This window comes from Carcharodon carcharias, chromosome 1 (genome assembly GCF_017639515.1).
Source record: "Carcharodon carcharias isolate sCarCar2 chromosome 1, sCarCar2.pri, whole genome shotgun sequence".
Lineage (NCBI taxonomy): Eukaryota > Metazoa > Chordata > Chondrichthyes > Lamniformes > Lamnidae > Carcharodon > Carcharodon carcharias.
In genome coordinates, this window is record NC_054467.1 from 145,303,350 (window position 1) to 145,322,234 (window position 18,885).

The 18,885-nt window shown below is 44.0% G+C and overlaps 1 pseudogene; it reads right to left on the reverse strand.

Annotated features, from left to right (window-relative positions):
• Positions 1–9,518: 9,518 nt before the first annotated feature.
• On the reverse strand, positions 9,519–10,399 carry LOC121275432 (annotated as a pseudogene).
• Positions 10,400–18,885: the final 8,486 nt, after the last annotated feature.

The window sequence follows — 18,885 nt, forward strand, 5'->3', positions numbered from 1 at the left end:
GTGGTGGCATCATTCTGGAGTTGGCAGAAATAGCCGAGGATGATCCTTTGAATGTGGAGGCTGGTGGGGTGATAAGTGAGGACAAGGGGGACCCTATCATGTTTCTGGGAGGGAGGAGAAGGCATGAGGGTGGATGCACGGGAGATGGGCCAGACATGGTTGAGGGCCCTGTCAATGACCGTGAGTGGAAAACCTACTAGAGTTACCTGTACCTTGCGTGTCCTGCCATCCATTCTTAATTAGCACATTCTTTTAGATAATATCACCACCTTCAACACCTCTTTGTTCTTTTGTCTGTGACATCTTTTGATTATCTGCCCCTATCACTGCTTGCTTGTCTCTACAACAACCCCCCCACTTCTCCACCCCCCACCTTAAACCAGCTTATATTTCACCCCTCTCCTATTTTTACTTAGTTCTGTTGAAGGGTCATGAGGACTCGAAATGTCAACTTTGTTCTTCTCTGCCAATGCTGCCAGACCTGCTGAGTTTTTCCAGGCATTTCTGATTTTGTTTTGGATTTCCAGCACTCGCAGTTTTTTGTTTTTATTTCCAAGTCAAGATGGAGAGCGGGTTGGAGGGGAACTTCCCCTCGTATTCCCATCTATTTGCTGACCTTGTCCTTCTAGATGGTAGTAGTTATAGGTTTGGAAGATGCTGTCTAAGAAGCCTTGGTGAATTCTTCCTGCAGTGCATCTTGTAGATGGTACACACTGTTGCCATTGTGTGTCGATGGTGGAATTTTTGTGGATGGGGTGCCAATGAAGCGGGCTGCTTTGTCCTGAATGGTGTCAAGCTTCTTGAGTGTTGTTGGAGCTGCACTCACCAAGTGGAGAGTATTCCATCACATGTCTGACTTGTGCCTTGTAGATGCTGGACAGTGTTTGGTTAGTCAGGAGGTGAGTTACTCGCCGCAGGATTCTTAGCCTCTGGCCTGCTTTTGTAGCCACAGTATTTATATGGCTAGTCTCGTTCTGTTTCTGGTCAATGCTAACCCACAGGATGTTGATAGTGGGAGATTCAGTGATGGTAATGTCATTGAATGTCAAGGGGCGATGGTTAGAATCTCTATTGTTGAAGACAGTCATTGCCTGGCACTCATATGGCACAAATGCTACTTGCAACTTGTCAGCCCAAAGCCTGGGTAATATCCAGGTCTTGCTGCATTTGAACATTGACTGCTTCAGCATCTGAGGAGATGCTAATGGTGCTGAACATTGTGCAATCATCAGTGAACATCACCACATCTGACCTTGTGATGGAAGAAAGGTCATTGATGAAGCAGCTGAAGATGGGTGGGCCAAGGACGCTACCCTGAGGAACTCTAGCAGTGATGCCCTGGAGCTGAGATGATTGACCCAAGCAACTACAAACATCTTCCTTTGTGCTAGATATGATTTCAACCAGTGGAGCGTTTTCCCCTGATTCCCATTGACTTCAGTTTTGCCACGGCTCCTTGATGCCACATTTGGTCAAATGCCACTACTTCTAGTCACTCCAAACTCACACATTCATAAGGGTATCTGGCATCTCAGGGTAGAGTCCACAGGGATGTCACATACTATCAGCACTGAATGCCTGCTAGCCACGTTAAGCTCACCATTTCACGCAAGTTCTTGCAAAAAGGTCATTTTAATCCCTTACTTTAGAAGGACTCAATACATTCAACAGGCATGCATGTTTCTAAAATAAAAACAGGACATGTTGGCAAAACTGTGGAGAGAGAACCAGAGTTGATGTTTCGAGCTCATATGGCTCTTCTTCAGAGCTAAAGAGAACTTCTCTTCAGCTCTGAATAAGGGTCATATGGAATCGAAAAATCAACTCTGTTTCTCTCTCAACAGATGCTGTCAGAACGGCTGAGTGTTTTCCAGCATTTTCTGTTTTTATTTCATATTTCTAGCATCCACAGTATTTTGCTTTCATCATGCATGCTTCTGAATTGCTGTTTCATCCATAGAGCTCATAGTAAATCCATCTGCCTTTATGCAGAACAAGATTGCCTACAGCAGAAGGGAGAGAGCCGAGGCCGTGGAGCGAACCCCAGAGCTGACGACATTCTCCATCCATGAGGAGCAGGCAGCAGAGCTCGCTGAAGAGGCTAGAGATTGTTCCGGCACAGAAGACAAGATCGACCTCCCCCAACAAGCCAGTGAGGCATCCAATATACATTGGCCACACATGAACGATGACTATGAGTGACCTATAATGTTGGAGCATGCCAAGTCAGTCACGAATTATCTCTTCTCTCTATTCCAGCTACCAACAAAAAGACAGAGGAAAGCCTCCACCCCCAGACCTCATCGCCACGGGTCCACAGCACACGGAGAAAGTGAGAACCTAGGTCTCTGACACTTGGAGAACTGCTGGAGGCCAGGCCCCTGCAGAGTCCGAGTCCAATGATGAGGCTATGCAATTGGCCCTGAGAGAAATGTTGGAGATGCAGAGACAGGCAGGGGAACATCAAACAGAGTTGTCAGTGGCCTTCACCAGATTGGAATGAAGGATGGAGGAGTCTGTCCACGTTCTTTCTGATGTTGCGGCTCCAGCAGGCAAGAGCATTGAAGTCTCCATCTGAAGGGTGGCAGCCACCTTGGAGACGCAGGTCCAACATTTTCTATTGGATTTGCGCTCAGACCTTCACGCCGTTACTCTAGCCCCAGGTCCGTTCCAGCAGAGGCTAAGCGAGAGGGGAACAGGGAGCCTTAACCCCCTTCAGTTGCCACTTCTCCTCAAGGAATCAGGGAGGTGCCCTCAGACACCCAAGGTGTAAGAACACCAGCCAGACATCCACATCACTCAAAGAGTGTCCTGTCACTCCAAATCCCCTCTACCTGTGACCCCATCAATTCCAGCAGGTCAAGCCGAGGAGGGTGCAGCTTTCCCCAGAGCAGGAGACCCTAAGCAGACTGGGGCCATCCAGGTCTTGGGTTTCCAGAGGACGTCCATCAAAGTAATCTCAGGTAACAGGGCGTAGCAGTCAGCAGGCTGCCTCCACCTCTGCTGCAGATGTCAGGGCTGCACCTACACGTAGTAGTAGGGTTAGAAAAACTGAGATGTTTTGAATGCACAATGGTGGCACGGGTGTTCATTCACTGTATATACTCATCACTTTTGTAAATATAGTTCGCATTTATCCCTCTCCAAGTCTCAGGTATTCAATGGAAGGTCCCGCATTCATTCAAGGGTTTAAAATATACCCAACGCCAATTAGCTCCCATCTGGATCCTCAGTTCCATTAACTCTCACTCAGTCTCATCATAAAGATGAACCTTTATTTACGTATCAATGACTTTAACAAAGGCACTTCATATGTGAAAATGATGGATGGACAAAATACCTGTGACCCTTGGATCTCAGGCAGGCATTATTTGACCTCATGAGAATTGCTCATCTAGGTTAGTGATTATCCTGATGCTGTCACACTGAAGTCTGTGGTTTGTGGATGTAATAAGTATTTGGCATGACCAACGATAGAACTTTTTCTCCCACATGTACTTTACGATGGCATTTATTTTATGACAGTGAATTTTTGGGAAAAGTGATATTCATCAACAAGCACCATAACCTTTCATGCCTGCCTGCAGCATGATTTGTCTCCATGTTTAAGGCTGAACCTTATTCCTTTCTTAGTTCCCGCTCTCCCTATGTGTGACGGTGAATGTTTGAAGTAGGTTCCACTTGGTGACATTTGAAATGTCTGCCAGAGGGAATGAGTGTGTGATGTCAGAGGTGTGTGCTCATCTTGATGAAGCTGTCTACTTACCTGTGAGGATCTTACTTTGCTCCTGAATGGCTGCCTAGTGGTGCTTTACTGAATCCTTCTGTAAAGGTTCAGTATGCAACTCGATATGGAATTCATTGCATGACTGTGCACCCATTGACTTAGGGTAAATAGAAAGGATTGGCCTTTGTGAGATGGACAATATCGAGGACCGGAATGCTCTGAAAGCAATGCTTCGGCACATCTCCTGAGTTATCAGCAGAATAGATGAAGGGAATAAGTTATCATTGACTGCTGTGTCAATACTGATTGGGCCACGTCTCTCCCTAATGCAAAGACAATGGAGGACATAGACTTGATAGACATCCAACAAATGCAGGGCCATGAGTGTTTGTAAGCAATCCAAGTGTGGTCCTGCTGAGCCACTCCCTGTGAGAATAATGTGAACATAATTCGCAGCTTTGGGCGCATGCAGTAGAGTAACAGGTTACTGCGTCCTGAGGCCTGATGGCATATTGGGATTCAATAGCAAGATGAGGCCTCTGCATTATTCATCCATGAGAGCTGGCATTTGGAAAGATGGTTCCATCTGGCTGTTGCTCCCTCTTGAAACGGTCAAGTGTTAACCATTGAAAAATGTTTTCCCGCTTAGTGTCACCTTGCTAAGCTATTGTCATTCTGGCATGAGTACATCGATGTGTGCAATGGTGTTTCAGCTGCTTGAAGACTGCCATGCACACTGATTTGTTGACACCATGTTGAAAGGCTTGCACAATGTGTAGCTGCTTAAGGAGGTGCACTAATAGAATCCTAATCACATTCCATAGCAAGCCACATGTTACCTAGGCTACTTTGCCTTCCAAGGATGATCCCAACATTAGGGGTGAAAGTGACTTATGCTGCTTCCATGATCATTGTGAGATTTATGACTTTTCCTGATATGTTGATACTGAGAATGAGGGTGTTGTGTCCTCTGCATCGAAGCCTGAAGAGTCGATTTTGAAATCTTACATTCACCTTAATTTGTAGCTATGAGGTTGTCATGGATACACCTGCCGCATTGTGCCCATGTAATGGCATCCTCATGTGGCATGTCTGAATCCTCGCCCTCTTCAGATTCATCCCATCAACTTCCTTCTCATCCGAGGGGATGTCTAGCTCCTCAATGTCTTTCTTTGGCAACACATTCCCCCATTGCAGTACAAGGTTGTGCAGGGCTCAGCAAACAATGATGATGCAGGACACTCACTGAGATGAGAACTGGAGAGTCCTGCTGACTGGTCCAAACTCAGAAATGCAAGTTTACGAAGCCAATAGTATGATCTATTAAGGACCTTGTGGCAAAGTGTGCAGCATTGTATCTCTCCTCAGATGCACTTTGTGACTGACGAATGGGTGTCATTAGCTATGTCTTCTGAGGGTACTCCTTATCATGAAGGAGTCAAACCTGTAAGCTTTGAGGTCCCTCAAATATCCCTGGAATCTGGGAGTGATTCAAAATGTAAGAGCCGTGTGAGCTCCCTGCGTAGCTAACACAAACCTGCTGGATGTGCTTTCTGTGATCACAAATGAGCTAGGTGTTCAGAGAGTGAAATCCCTTTTTATTAATGAATCTCACAGGCTGCTGCCAGGGAGCTCTCAAGGCCACATGTGTGCTGTCGATGGTGTCCTGCACTTGTGAGAAGCCTGATATCAGAGTGAATCCCAGAGCTCTGACAACCTGGCTTGCTACATCCATGCAGAACTGCATGTAATGATGACCTTTACTGAAAAGGGCATCTGTCGCCTCCCTTATGCATTTGTGTGTTGCCGATTGTGAGATTCCACAAAGATCCCCAGTGGAGCCCTGGAAAGACCCACTGGCAAAATGTTCAGTGTGGCAGAAACCTTCAAAGCAACCAGCAGGCCCTCCAAGTCCATGCAGCGTGAGTTCCTCACGGAGAATATGGCAAATTTGAGCTACCGAATCCCTAAACAAACGAAGGGATCTGCAGCTGTTTTCGTTCACCTCCATTAATGAACTGCGTCTTCCATTGACCCTTGGTTGTGGCAAATCTCTTCATGGATTTGGCCCCTCATCATCAGCATCTGGGACTTCCTGAAGTCCCACTTGCTCTTGATCCTCTGGGCAATGGTCTTTCCTGAACTATGTCAATCAGCAATAGGCCCCTCTTCTCCTCATTCTTATTAAAGCTATCAACAAGGTAGCATTGTCTGCAGCCTCAATTCTCCATTACTCCTTGTATATGTGCATGGATACAATGGAGCAATCAATGGTAGTTCCTCTTCAATGGTCTCCCTCCATATACAAGGCAGGAATGCAGTCTCTAGCCCTTGACTTGCCCACAATCTGTACATGGCATATCAAAGCTACCACTTGCAGGATCAGATCATCCTGGCTGCAACAGGTGGCTGAGCGTCCTCCTCAGACGTTACCGTGCATTCCCAATGAAGATCTTAATTAGGATCAAAAGGCACAAGTCCTATAACCCACAGTCAGGCCTCTGGTGATTGCTCTCCAGTGGCCTTAACAATAACTATCGATACCCAATCCTTGCACTTATGTCATGACTGCAAGCCTGATGTCTTGAATGCCATGACCAGTGCAGTGGGAACATGGAGGCTTGTGGGGTCCATGCTGTCTCTGCATAGCAGCCACCTTGATTGTTTAACCCTACATCCATGCTCACATGCCTCTGTGAGGATCCAGTGTCACTTAAGACTATGTGTATCTCACACCTAGACTTAATAGATTCTCGCCTCAATTTGCAACGTTAGTAAAGGAGCTGAGCTCATTCATTGTGCATGAGACCCTCAAGTCTAGCACTCAGCTGAGCCATGCTATAATAAACTTGGAGTGCAGGACTGGTTTCTTGTAAGAAACAATAAACTTTGGTTCCAGACACTAGATGAGGCTACTTGCTTGTTCCAAGTCCCAGGCTAAAATGTTCCACCCCTAAGATTCCCCGTGCTTCGGGCTGATTCGTCTGAACAGTCACATGATTCCCATAACAATAAGAAATGGTTTAACTTACCATTATTACGTTCCTCCCCCTTTAACTTTGTTCTACACTCATATTTACAAAAATATGCTAACATATATACAATTACATACAGTTCGCCCCATTATAAATTTAGTCTTTGAGGAGGTTTTCGGATTCTGGTAGAGTGGCACAACTCTACAGCGGAAGGTTCTTCCATTGGATTGACTTGAACAGGAACTGCAGCTTCAGGGACATCCCTAGACAATGGCAGTTCAGAATTATTTATTTCAGCAGAGTCATCAGGTATGTCTATATTTTGACGATCTGACACATCAGGGGTCGAAGTTTTGATTTCGATTTCAGGTGAATTAAGGTGTTGCAGGTCTCTCAACGTCTGAGATGATCCACGTGTTTCCTAACAATCCTGTTTTCCACTTCTACCTGATAACATAAAGGTCCTGCTTCAGAAACGATTGTACCAGGGACCCATCTCGGTCCAGTTGCAAAATTTCATACAAAAACTGTCTCTCCTACCATAAACTCTCAACCTTTACTGTGAACGTCATTATTCACTCTCTGGCTACCTTGGATTCTCTCCACCTTCCCGTCTAAATTAGGGAATACTAGATTCAATTTCGTATGAAGTTGGTGCTTCATTAACAATTCCGAAGGTGTTAAACCAGTGGTCATGTGAGGAGCTGTGCGATAGCTGAACACGAATCTTGAAATTCGTGTTTCTACTGTTCCCTCTGTTAGTCTCTTCATGCCTGTTTTAAAGGCTTGTACTGCTCTTTCTGCTAACTCATTGGGTGAGGGATGATATGGTGCTGTTCTGATACGTTTAACACCATTTACATTCATGAATCTTTGGAATTCAGTGCTAGTGAAAGCAGTACCATTGTCTGACACAATAACCTCAGGTAAACCATGAACACTGATGCTCTGGTGCAATTTTTCAATGTTTGCAGATGAAGTAGGTAATCTCAATTCAAACACATCCATCCATTTGGAATGTGCTTCGATAATCACAAGAAACATGGTACCTAGAAATGGACCTACATAGCCTATAGTCTAACCCGGGGTCAACCAGGCCACTCCCACGGATGTAGTGGTGCTGAAATGGGCAACTTCTACTGTTGCTAGCACTGGAGAGAGTGTTTCACCAATTTTTCTATATCACTGTCTATACCTGGCCACCAGATATAACTTCGTGTGAACATCTTCATTTTCAAAATGCCAGGATGCACACTGCGAAGTTCTTTTAATGGTTCTCTTTTTTGCACAGGGATAACTATTCTTGCTCCCCATGATAAAATAGCATCTTGATAACTCAGTTCAGATCTACGTACAAAGAATGGTTTTAATTCTTCAGGGACTTGTGCATTTGAACATCCTTGTAAAACTTGTTCACGGACACCTGATAAAATTGGATCCTGATTTGTCCAATTCTTTATCTGGCTTGCGCAGACTGGTGAGGAGTCCATGAAATTCAATGCAAGTACTACCTCTTGAGGCACTGGAGCAAGTGTAATGCTATCTGGCAAAGGGAGACGACTGTGGGCGGTGCATAAAAGTGTACTCGTATGCCAACAAAATTAAAGCCCATCTTTGAATTCAAACAGAGGCTATTGATGGGATTGCCTTATCTTCACTAAACAACTCTAACAGTGTTAACAAAAACAGGAAATGCTGGGAAAATTCAGCAGGCCTGACAGTATCTGTAGAGAGAGAAATAGAGTTAACATTTGACCTGCTGAGTTTTTCCAGAATTTTCTGTTTTTATTTCAGATTTCCATCATTCGTAGTATTTTGCTTTCAACCTTGACAGTGGCTTGTGATCTGACACTATGGTGAAGTGTCGATCGTGCAAACCTTTCTGGAACTTCTTTACTTCAAATAGGACAGATAAGTCCTCTTTTTCAATTTGTGAGTAACGTTTCTCAGCTGCAGAAATGGTTCTGGATACATGTCCTATTGGTCTTTCATATCCATCTTCCATCTTGTGTGACAATACTGCTCCCACTCCATAGGGAGATGCATCATGAGTGAGTGTCAATTCCTTGGACAGGCCATAGTGCCCTAGCAGACATGATGGACTGAATTTTGCCGTCGGTGATTTGGGGGCAGGGCCTGATCGCCGACGTGCAAAATGACACGGGATGATGTCGGGAACCACTTGCATCATCCTGCCCCATTTACATTTTCAGAAAGGTGGGGGCACAAATCAACTGTGTGCCTGCCAACCTGTCAATGGCCAATTGACAGGATAATTAAAACAATTAAAGGACCTGCCCCCTGCCCGTCCCACCTTAAGGTTGGTGGGCAGGCCAGGAGCCCTGGTGGGCTTCTGAAAAAACAGGAAACCTCATCCAGCGGCAGGATGAGGTTTCATGTCAGGTTTAAATAACTTTAATAAGGTTTGAGTGAAATTTATTAACATGTCCCATCTCGAGTGACATTGTCACATGACGGGGATATGTTAAGGATTTTTTATTTTTCTATTTTTAATGTTTATGCAAGTGTAGGCAATCTCCCTGAGGCAACACTTAGCCTCAGGGAGATGTGCACTCTTTCATGCGCATGCACAAAAGAGCGCACTCTCGCATTTGGGGAATTCCCTCCGCCCGCGCAGGAAGCACATAGTGCTTCCCCCCGGGCGTCACGCTGGGCAGGCCTTAATTGGCCCACCAACATAAAATGGCTTCTCCGGCGGGGAATCGGCTCCCTGCCCGCCAGAGATTGGGTTGGGCCCGCCTGCCCAATGAGTGTAAAAGTTTCTTGACTTTTACGAAGGCTTCCTTTTGCTGTGCCTACCAGAGCCATCTGTGGTCCTTCTTCAATAACAAGTGTAAAGGGGCTAACATTGTCCTTAGATTAGGCAAGAATCGACCGTAATAATTTACCATGCCCAATAAAGACTTGAGCTCTGTGGTGTGAGTCGGAGAGGGCACTTCCTTGATTGCCTTGACTTTCTCCTCTAATGGATGCAACCCTTGAGCATCTACTCGATGATCCAGATACGTAACTTCTTTTGCTTGGAAGGTGCACTTTTCTTTTTTTAAATGAACGCCAGCCTCTAAAAACCTCTTCAGAACCTCTTCCAGGTTTGCCACATGTTCTGCTTCTGTGGATCCTGTGATTAAGACATCGTCCAGCTACACTCAACTCCGGGAAGTCCTTATGGTAAGCTTTCCCTGGTTCTTTGGAAAATCGCACAGGCAAATGACACACCGAAGGGTAGGCGTGTAAATTGATACAGGCCCCTGTGCGTAATTATGGTGACATAACTTCTTGATATTTTGTCCAGCTCTAGCTGTTGATACGCATGACTCATGTCCAGTTTGGTGCAGGATCTTCCTCCTGCAAGTTTAGCATACAGATCTTCAATCTTCGGGATTGTGTATTTGTCTAATTTCATAGCCTTGTTTACCGTTAATTCATAATCTCCACAGATGCGAATGATTTGGTTCGGTTTCAGCACAGAGATTATGGGTGCTGCCAATTCTGAAAATTGGACCAGCTGGATTATTCCTAACTTCTCCAAACGACACAATCCCACACCTCCCTTTTCTTTTGGAGTGTAAGGCACAGGTCTTGCCTTAAAAAAAATGGGTCGTTGCTTCAGAGTCCACAAATATTTTGGCTTGTAGACCTTTGATTTTCCCCTACTCATCTCAGAATACTCTGTCATACTTTTTCAGCACCTCAGGAATTCCTCCTGTCCTGACCTAAAAAATTTCTGACCAGTTAAGGTTGATTTCCTTCAATCAATCACAGCCCAGAAGGCGAGCTCCTTCTCCAATTAAAACAATTATAGGCAGCTGAGCTGTTTGTTGTCTGTATAATATAGGTACAGAGGTGATACCTTTCACCTGTATTGCTTCCCCTATACATGTTTTTTCTTGAGCAGCAGTTTTTCCCAAACTCAATGGCTGGGTATACTTCTTCTATACTACTCTGTGGTATATAAAGATATGTTCTCCCACCACTGTGGTTAATGCTCCTCCATGAGCAGAGACTTTCAATTTATTTGAAGTGTGACAGTGATTGGTTCAGTTTTCCTGGCCTTCAGATTGTGTAGGGAATAAACGTCAGCCTCAGTAACTCCTGACTCTTCTATATTGTGCACTTCATTTAACTTCGTCTGATGTCTGAATGAATCAAGAACGAATCTTGATCTAGCCCTGCACTGTTTAACAAGATGCCCTTTTTTATGGCAGTAGTGCATTCTGCCTCTTTAAATTTACAGACTTCGGGTGCATGATTTCCCCACAGCGGTAACATTTTAACTTCTGGGTTCTGCTGAGCTGCTTCCAGCATTTCTTTTGGTTTTTCTAGTGGTCCGGAACATGTCCCACTTCGCGGTAACCTCTCTGATCTTCGCACCACACCCGGCAGCGGGTTCCCTCCCTAGCTACAAAACGGCGCCATGTTATACACTCTGCAAAGCCTGCAAGTCCCTCTCAGCACTCTCCATTGCTCGTGCTATCTCCATGTCGTGCTTCAGGTCTATCTCAACTTCTACAAGCAAACGGTGCTATGTGGCGTCATCTTTTATGCCACAAACCAAACGATCTCGCAAAATGTCATTTAAAATATCAGTACTCCGTTAACTGCTTTAACTTCACGGTGTATGTTGTGATGACTCATCGGGAGCCCTTACTTGAGAGTAAAACATGAATCTTTGCAAGATCACTGAGGGTTTAGGCAGAAAATGTCCTTTCACGAGGTCTACTAGCTCAGTGAAAGATCTGGCATTTGGAGTGTTTGGAGCCGTCAATCTATGGATTAGGTTATAGGTTTTACTCCTGCAGACGCTTAGGAGAATTGCCTTCTGTTTCTCCTCCACCATAATTTTTTTAGCTACAAAGCAGAAACCTCATCACTCAATGTATTGTCTCCAGTCCCCGGCAGATGAGTCATATGGGCCAATTCTGCCAAAGACAGGCGGTGCTGGTGAGTATACTTTTCTTTCTTACTTTAAAAAAATTCAAATTATTCACAATCATGGGGTGAGGTGGTATGTTGGCGCTATTTATCCTCATTGCCAAATGCAATAAACTTGGAGTATGGGACTGTTTCTTGTAAGAAACAGTAACCTTTATTTACAGACTCCAGATGAAGCTGCATGTTGTTCCAAAGCCAAGGCTAAAAAAGCTCAGCCCCTAAGATTCCCAGGCTTAGGGCTGATTCGTCTGTACAGTCATATGATGTCCATAACAGTCAAAAATGGTTTAAGTTTCAATTACTACACATGCTCTCCATGGTTCGAGCAGATCAGTCATAGGATGCCCTTCAAGAGACCCCTCCCCAGTTGATTTTTTCTAACAGTTTCTCAAACTGCATCATTCTTACTTGAAATCGAAAATGATACTGTTGACTTTCCTCCATGAGACCAGCTACTAGCCTTCCACTAACACCCACCAAGTTTCTCCCATCCTCTTCCATACTCACCACTTCCTAATTCCCATTCCTTCTGTCAGTATCCAGCCTCCCCCTGTTACCCTTGACCCCATCATTGGATATTGCTGTTCTGTCCAGTGAACATGTTAATGTTAATGTCCCAGTGCTGTTTGTTGACATGAGTCCTCTCCTTCTCAAGGCCACACACACTGTTCCTTTCCAGGAACCCCACCACCCCCCCCGCACCCTTCCCCTGTGAAATCATCCAATGCCCCCCCATGACTTTTCAACTGCCAACATACAGGATCCTGATGGCTTCCCTGAATGTTGCTGTGCCTCACAATACCAGGACTCTAACCCCCAGGATCAAATTCCTTAGGTGACTGACCATGCCCTGCACACCCATAATTTGCACAAAAGCTGAAGGCACTGGATACTGCAAAAGCTATAGGCCCTGACAACATTCTGGCAATAGCACTGAAGACTTGTGCTCCACAACTAGCTGCATCCCTAGCCAAGTTGTTCAGTACAGCTATAACACTGGCATCTACCCAGCAATGTGGAAAATTGACCAGGTATGTCCTGTGCATAAAACACAGGACAAATCAAACCAGCAAATTGCTGCCCCATCAGTCTACTCTCGTTCATCAGCAAAGTGATTGAAGGTGTCATCTGTGGTGCAATTACTTATCAATAAGTTGCTCACCATTGCTCAGTTTGGGTTCCCTAAAGCCACTCGTCTTCTAACCTAATTACAGCTTTGGTCCAAATATGGACAAAAGATCTGAATTCAAGAGGTGAGGTGAGAATGACTGCCCTTGACATCAAGGCTGCATCTGATCGAGTGTGGCAGAAAGAAACCCTGCCAAATTGAAGCCAATGGGAATCAGGAGGAAAATTCTCCACAGGTTGGGGTAATGCTGAGCACAAAAGAAGATGTTTGCGGTTATTGGAGGTCAATGATCTCAGCCCTGGAACATCACTGCAGGAGTTCCTCAGGGTAGTGTCCTCGGCCCAACCATCTTCAGTTGCTTGATCAATAACCTTCCTTCCATCATAAGGTCAGAAGCGGAGATGTTCACTGATGATTGCACAATGCTCAGCCCCATTTGTAACTCCTCAGATACTGAGCCAGTCCTTGTCCATATCCAGTGAGACCTGGACAACATCCAGGCTTGGGCTAATAAGTGGCAAGTAATATACATGCCACACAAATGCCAGGCAATGACCATCTCCAATAAAAGAGAATCTAACATCTTCCCTTGACATTCAATTAGCATTACCATCGCTGCATCCCCCACTATCAACATCCTGGGGATTACCATTGACCAGAAAGTGAACTGGGCCTTCCAAATGCATTCTGTGGCTACAAGGGCAGGTCAGAGGCTGGGATTTTTTCTGCAGGGTAACTCACCTCCTGACTCCCCAAAGCCTGTCCACCATCATGGCAGATCCTCTATCTCAGCTCCCACAATACTCAAGAAGCTCAACTCCATCTAGGACAAACCAGCCCACTTGATTGGCTCCCCTCCACTAGTTAAACATCCACTCCCTCCATCATCAATGCGCAGTGCCAGCAGTGTGTACCATTTACAAGTTGCACTGCAGAAACTCACCAAGACTCTGTTGACAGCACCTTCCAAATCCACAACCTCTAAAGCCTACAGGGAAAAGGGCAGCAGATGCCTGGGAACACCACCACCTGCAAGTTCCCCTCCAAACCACTCACCATCCTGACTTGGAACTATATCGCTGTTCCTTTGCTGGCACTAGTTCAAAATTCTGGATCTCCCTTCCCCCATAGCACTGTGCATGTCCTTACACCAGATGGACTGCAAATGTTCAAGAAGGCAGCTCATCGCTAGAGCAATTAGGGATAGGTAACAAATGCTGGTCTCGCCAGTGATGCCTACATCCCATGAAAGAACAAAAAAAAGATTGCACAGGAATCCAATCCTGCACCTGAGTAATGAGGCTGGAGGAACACCAGATATTGGGCATTAGAGCTCGATATGTTGTGGGGTAAGCTTCCAAGAGCAACAGGCAGATCATAGGTGAAGTGTCAATGAAGACAGAGGCAGGGCAACCAGGACAGGGCAATGGTGGCAATTGGCAGTGGTGAGGAAGTAGAGCCTATCAGTGAGATAGCAGCAATTGGCAGAACGCTGGATCCTCCCGGCTCCACATTTTTGAAAACATATATTAAAAACTCATCTAATTGGTTGTGACCTGCTGTGGTCCCTTTAAGGGCTGCCTGTTTAGCTACATGTAGACCTGGTGTTCCTGAGTGAGTCAGGCAAACCGATCTTGTAGTGAGGGCTCAAATAGATTTTAGGTTCCCTGTTTGCATACGCAAAGGTTCCACTGCTTGTTTCATGTGTGGTCACTGCATCAGATATTTTGCCCTTTATCAATATGGTGAGTGGATGCACTTCTGGCTCATAATAAGTGTGCACTTCCATTCTACTAGGCTGGTTATTGGATAAGCAATGGGTGCTACATGACCAAATTTCAAGGCAAATATTGTTGTTTCTTCATTTTAATTTCCTGTTACACCACTCTAGGCCTAAATTCTCTGGTCTTGCCCACCGCAGCAATCGTCGCGGGTGAGATGGAAAATTTGATGGACCAGCAAAAGATCCGTTGACTTCAGGTGGGAACTTCTGGTCCTGCAGTGGGTAGGACTGTAAAACCCTGCCCATATATTTTTATCAACTTGCTGGTGATATTAGTGTGATAATCTTCTGTTTCCTGTTCCACTGAACTGTGCAGCTACCTCTGCTCTGAAAAACAGAGCATTATCTCCTTAATGAGGCACTAGGATCATATCCTATGATCTTCACAAATTATTTTTGGTCAGATTTTTCTTGGATCACTTACTCATGTTGTGATAAGGCTTGTTTTCTCCCCTCTAGTTCCAAATTAGCTTTAACAAGAGGCTAGATTTTTCTGTCAGTTTATTGTCAGCCATGGTGAGTCCATGCTGGCCCAAAAGGAATGTTTATTAGCACCAAAGCTACTAATTTTCTTGTCAACAAATTTCCGCAGCTCCTTGTCAGAAAGTTATTTCTTCCTTTGTTATTTCCTTTCTTCACTGCTCCTTCTCTGTATTTACTCACAGAACATACCGGAGAAGCTGCAGGTTACAATTGTTTTCATATTTTGCAAGGCTAGTGACATATCATTTATGGCACATTGGATCTCATGATGTATCTCTTCATGACCACAAGTTTATCAACTTTTTATACACTAATAGTGGTATGTGCCATGAACTTGCCATGATTTTTGCAATAATTTTTGCTTCATCAGTATTGTTTTAATATTTGTTAATAATAACATGCCCTGACAGTCTCTACTATTTCTAGATCCTTGTTATCACTGGATTACAAATTATCAAATAAATAAACAGGTTTAAATGTAGACAATGGGAAGAATTTTACGGAGGTGGTAGGTGTCCCAGGAGAACAAAGAAGGCCCTCAGCAGGAGGCCCTATCTACCCAGGGTCTCCAGAATGCAATACTCTTACATTCACATACACAGACTAGTGAATAATGCGGAGGTTGCACTTCAACAAGGAGGTTGTCGCAGACATTCAAATTGGTTAGCAGACAGGAAACAGAGAGTAGCAATAAATGGGCCATTTTTTCAGAATGGCAGGCAGTGATTAGTGGGGTACCGCAGGGATCGGTGCTTGGGCCCCAGCTATTCACAAAATATTTCAATGATTTGGATGAGGGAACCAAAAGTAATATTTCCAAATTTCCCAATGACACAAAACTAGGTGGGAAAGTGAGTGGTGAAGAGGATGTCAAGAGGCATCAAGTCAATTTAGACAGGTTGAATGATTGGGCAAATACATGGCAGATGCAGTATAACGTAGATAAGTGTGAAAGTATCCATTTTGGCAGGAAAAACAGAATGGCAGAGTACAAAGGGACTTGGGTGTCCTTGTACACCAATCACTGAAAGCAAGCATGCAGATGCAACAAGCAGTTAAAAAGGCAAATGGTATGTTGGCCTTTATTGTGCAAGGACTTGAGTACAAGGGCGAGGATGTCTTACTGCAGTCAAACAGGGCCTTGGTGAGGTCACACCTGGAGCAGTGGGTGCAGTTTTGGTCTCCTTACCTAAGAAAGGATATACTTGCTATAGAGGGAGTGCAGCAAAGGTTCACCAGACTGATTCCTGGAATGGCAGGATTGTCGTACCAGGTGAGAGTGTGCCAACTAGGCCTGTATTCACTGGAGTTTAGAAGAGTGAGAGGGGACCTCAATGAAACGTTGAAAATTCTGACAGGGCTGGACGGACTGGATGCAGGGATGATGTTTCCTCTGGCTGGGGGCTCTAGAACAAGGGGTCAGGATCTCAAGATATGGGGTAAACCATTTAGGACTGAAGTGAAGAGAAACTTCTTCACTCAGAGGGTGGTGAACATATGGAATTCTCTTCCACAGATGGTTGTGGGGGCCAAGTCACTGAATATATTTAGGAGGGAAAAAGATAGATTTCTGGACTCTAAAGGTGACGAGTGGTATGGGGAGAGAGCAGGAGTATGGCATTGAGATAGAGGATCAGCCACGATCATAATAAATGGCAGAGCAGGCTCGAAGGGCCAAATGACGTACTACTGCTTTTATTTTCAATGGGCCGAATTTTCAGCTCGGCATGCAGTCACACACCCGACCTGCTTGCGTGTAAAATAGCGCATGATGAAGTCGGATGATTGTCCCGACCTCATCGCGCGCTCACACGATATTTCAGTCAGTGGGCGTGCGCAGAAGTCAGAAGTGTGTCCACCAACAATTAAGAGGGCAATTAAGCCCATTAAAGTTGTAACTGTCTGTGATTTTTTGTCCATGTTTGGCAGGCTAGTGAATCGGCCAAGCGGCTTTTGCATTTTTCATGAAACTTTATCCGGGGCGGGATGAGGTTTCCATTACTAAATTTTTTTAAAAATCTATGGAGAGGATTTTTATAATGTTTATGTTCAGGTGACTACTTGTGATGTTTGGACACTTTTGTTCTGACTGTTCAATCTTTGTTTAATACTTTTGAAGTCTTCAGCTCCCCGTGGCAGTTCTCTGCCTTCAGGGAGTTTTCATGCAGTGCACCACTGCGTCTGTACTTACGTCAGTGCCCGCCCTCCTCCTGCCCCACCCTGGCAGTGCTGAGCATTTCAGTGTGCATTTCACGCTTGCTGGCCGTTAATTGGCAAGCCAGCATGTAATCGTGGTTGGGGGCCAATCGAGGTTGGCAGTCTGTTTTTCAGCCACTTCTGGATATGCCATTTGCGCCCTCCCACCGACCTGAAAATTCTGCCCATTGTGTTATGCAGTGCATTGCTACTTGACACATTTCAACTGATGCACCGCATGCAAAACAGACATCACTGCAAGGCCATGGTGCTTTGGATTGCACAGTAATATTTCTGAGCACAACATAAAAACATTCAATGGATGGCATTCAGCTACTCCAAGCTTCCCTTGGAAGAATAGTTATATCAGCAAAGCAAGAAACAAGATGAGTATTGGGACCAAGGGTTAGAGACTGCTGATTTCTTATATTAATAATTCATGTTGGCTTTGACCTCAGCAAAGCACAAGAACATGAGTTAGTACAGTTAAAACACCACAGGGTCCCATTTGAACATTCTTTCATCTTATTTTTTTAAAGGCATTTGATCAGTTTAATCATTGATCCAAACATAATCCTTACAACAGTCATTTTCCCTCCTATTGTTTTACTCATTCTCAGAACAATAGACTTTGTCAACCTCTCATTGCCAGTCATCCTAACATCTCAGTGGTCTGAATACTTTTTTTTTAAATACCACACTTGGAACTAAAACATGTTTATTACTTAAATGAAATATTTAAAACAAATGTTATTTGAGACAATGCATCATTGTTCTAAAATATCACATTTGACAATTTTTTAAATGTCACATGTTAGTGACATGCTCACAACTAATTATATGCCACATGAGGAAAAAATTAACATTTCAATCATTAAAATGGTCTTTCATCTGTTGCTGTGAACAAACAAGAAATTATATGGAATGATATACAGAATTGCTAGCATTATTTTAACTGCCCTACAATGAAGAAGTCAATAGTTGGCAGAATAATACTGTGTAATTTCTTTGCTCTTACATTGCTACTGAACCTTTCATTATTTCACACAACTAATAGATTAATTATTTTCTTCTATTCCAAAAATAAGAAAATACAGCTCTGCCTAAAACAAAAGTATTATAAAGCATTCATTACAAAATTACAGAGCTTTCCATAACTCTAGAAATGCCTAAACATTTAAAAAATAACATCTAAATAGAGATTTAATCTTTTGACAGTTTTGAAATCCAACTTGCATAATCCTATCCAGAAAAAAAACCTTACTTCTAAATAAACCAACAGATTCCACATACTGATTTTTAAAGTAGCTCTATTTTGCAAATTTAATTAGGTCAGGCTATGTGCAGTCCATTTTAATTAGAGTAACGCATTCATTCTGAAGAGACTGGAGAGTGTTAAATGTTGTACAATAGCGTATTTTTGCTGACAAAATGGCATTACATCACTGAACAAATTTGTTTCCTTGGTAACGTGAATAAAAATGTCAACCCACGCATGCCAATAGAGACTAAATGCAATGGAAGAAAAGGTTTTCTTCAAAACATCAGCAGCATTGATATGAAATATATATTTCACCTGATTTATTTATTGTGGAAGAGCATTGAATTTTTACTAGGTATACCTTCTTCAATTTTTATC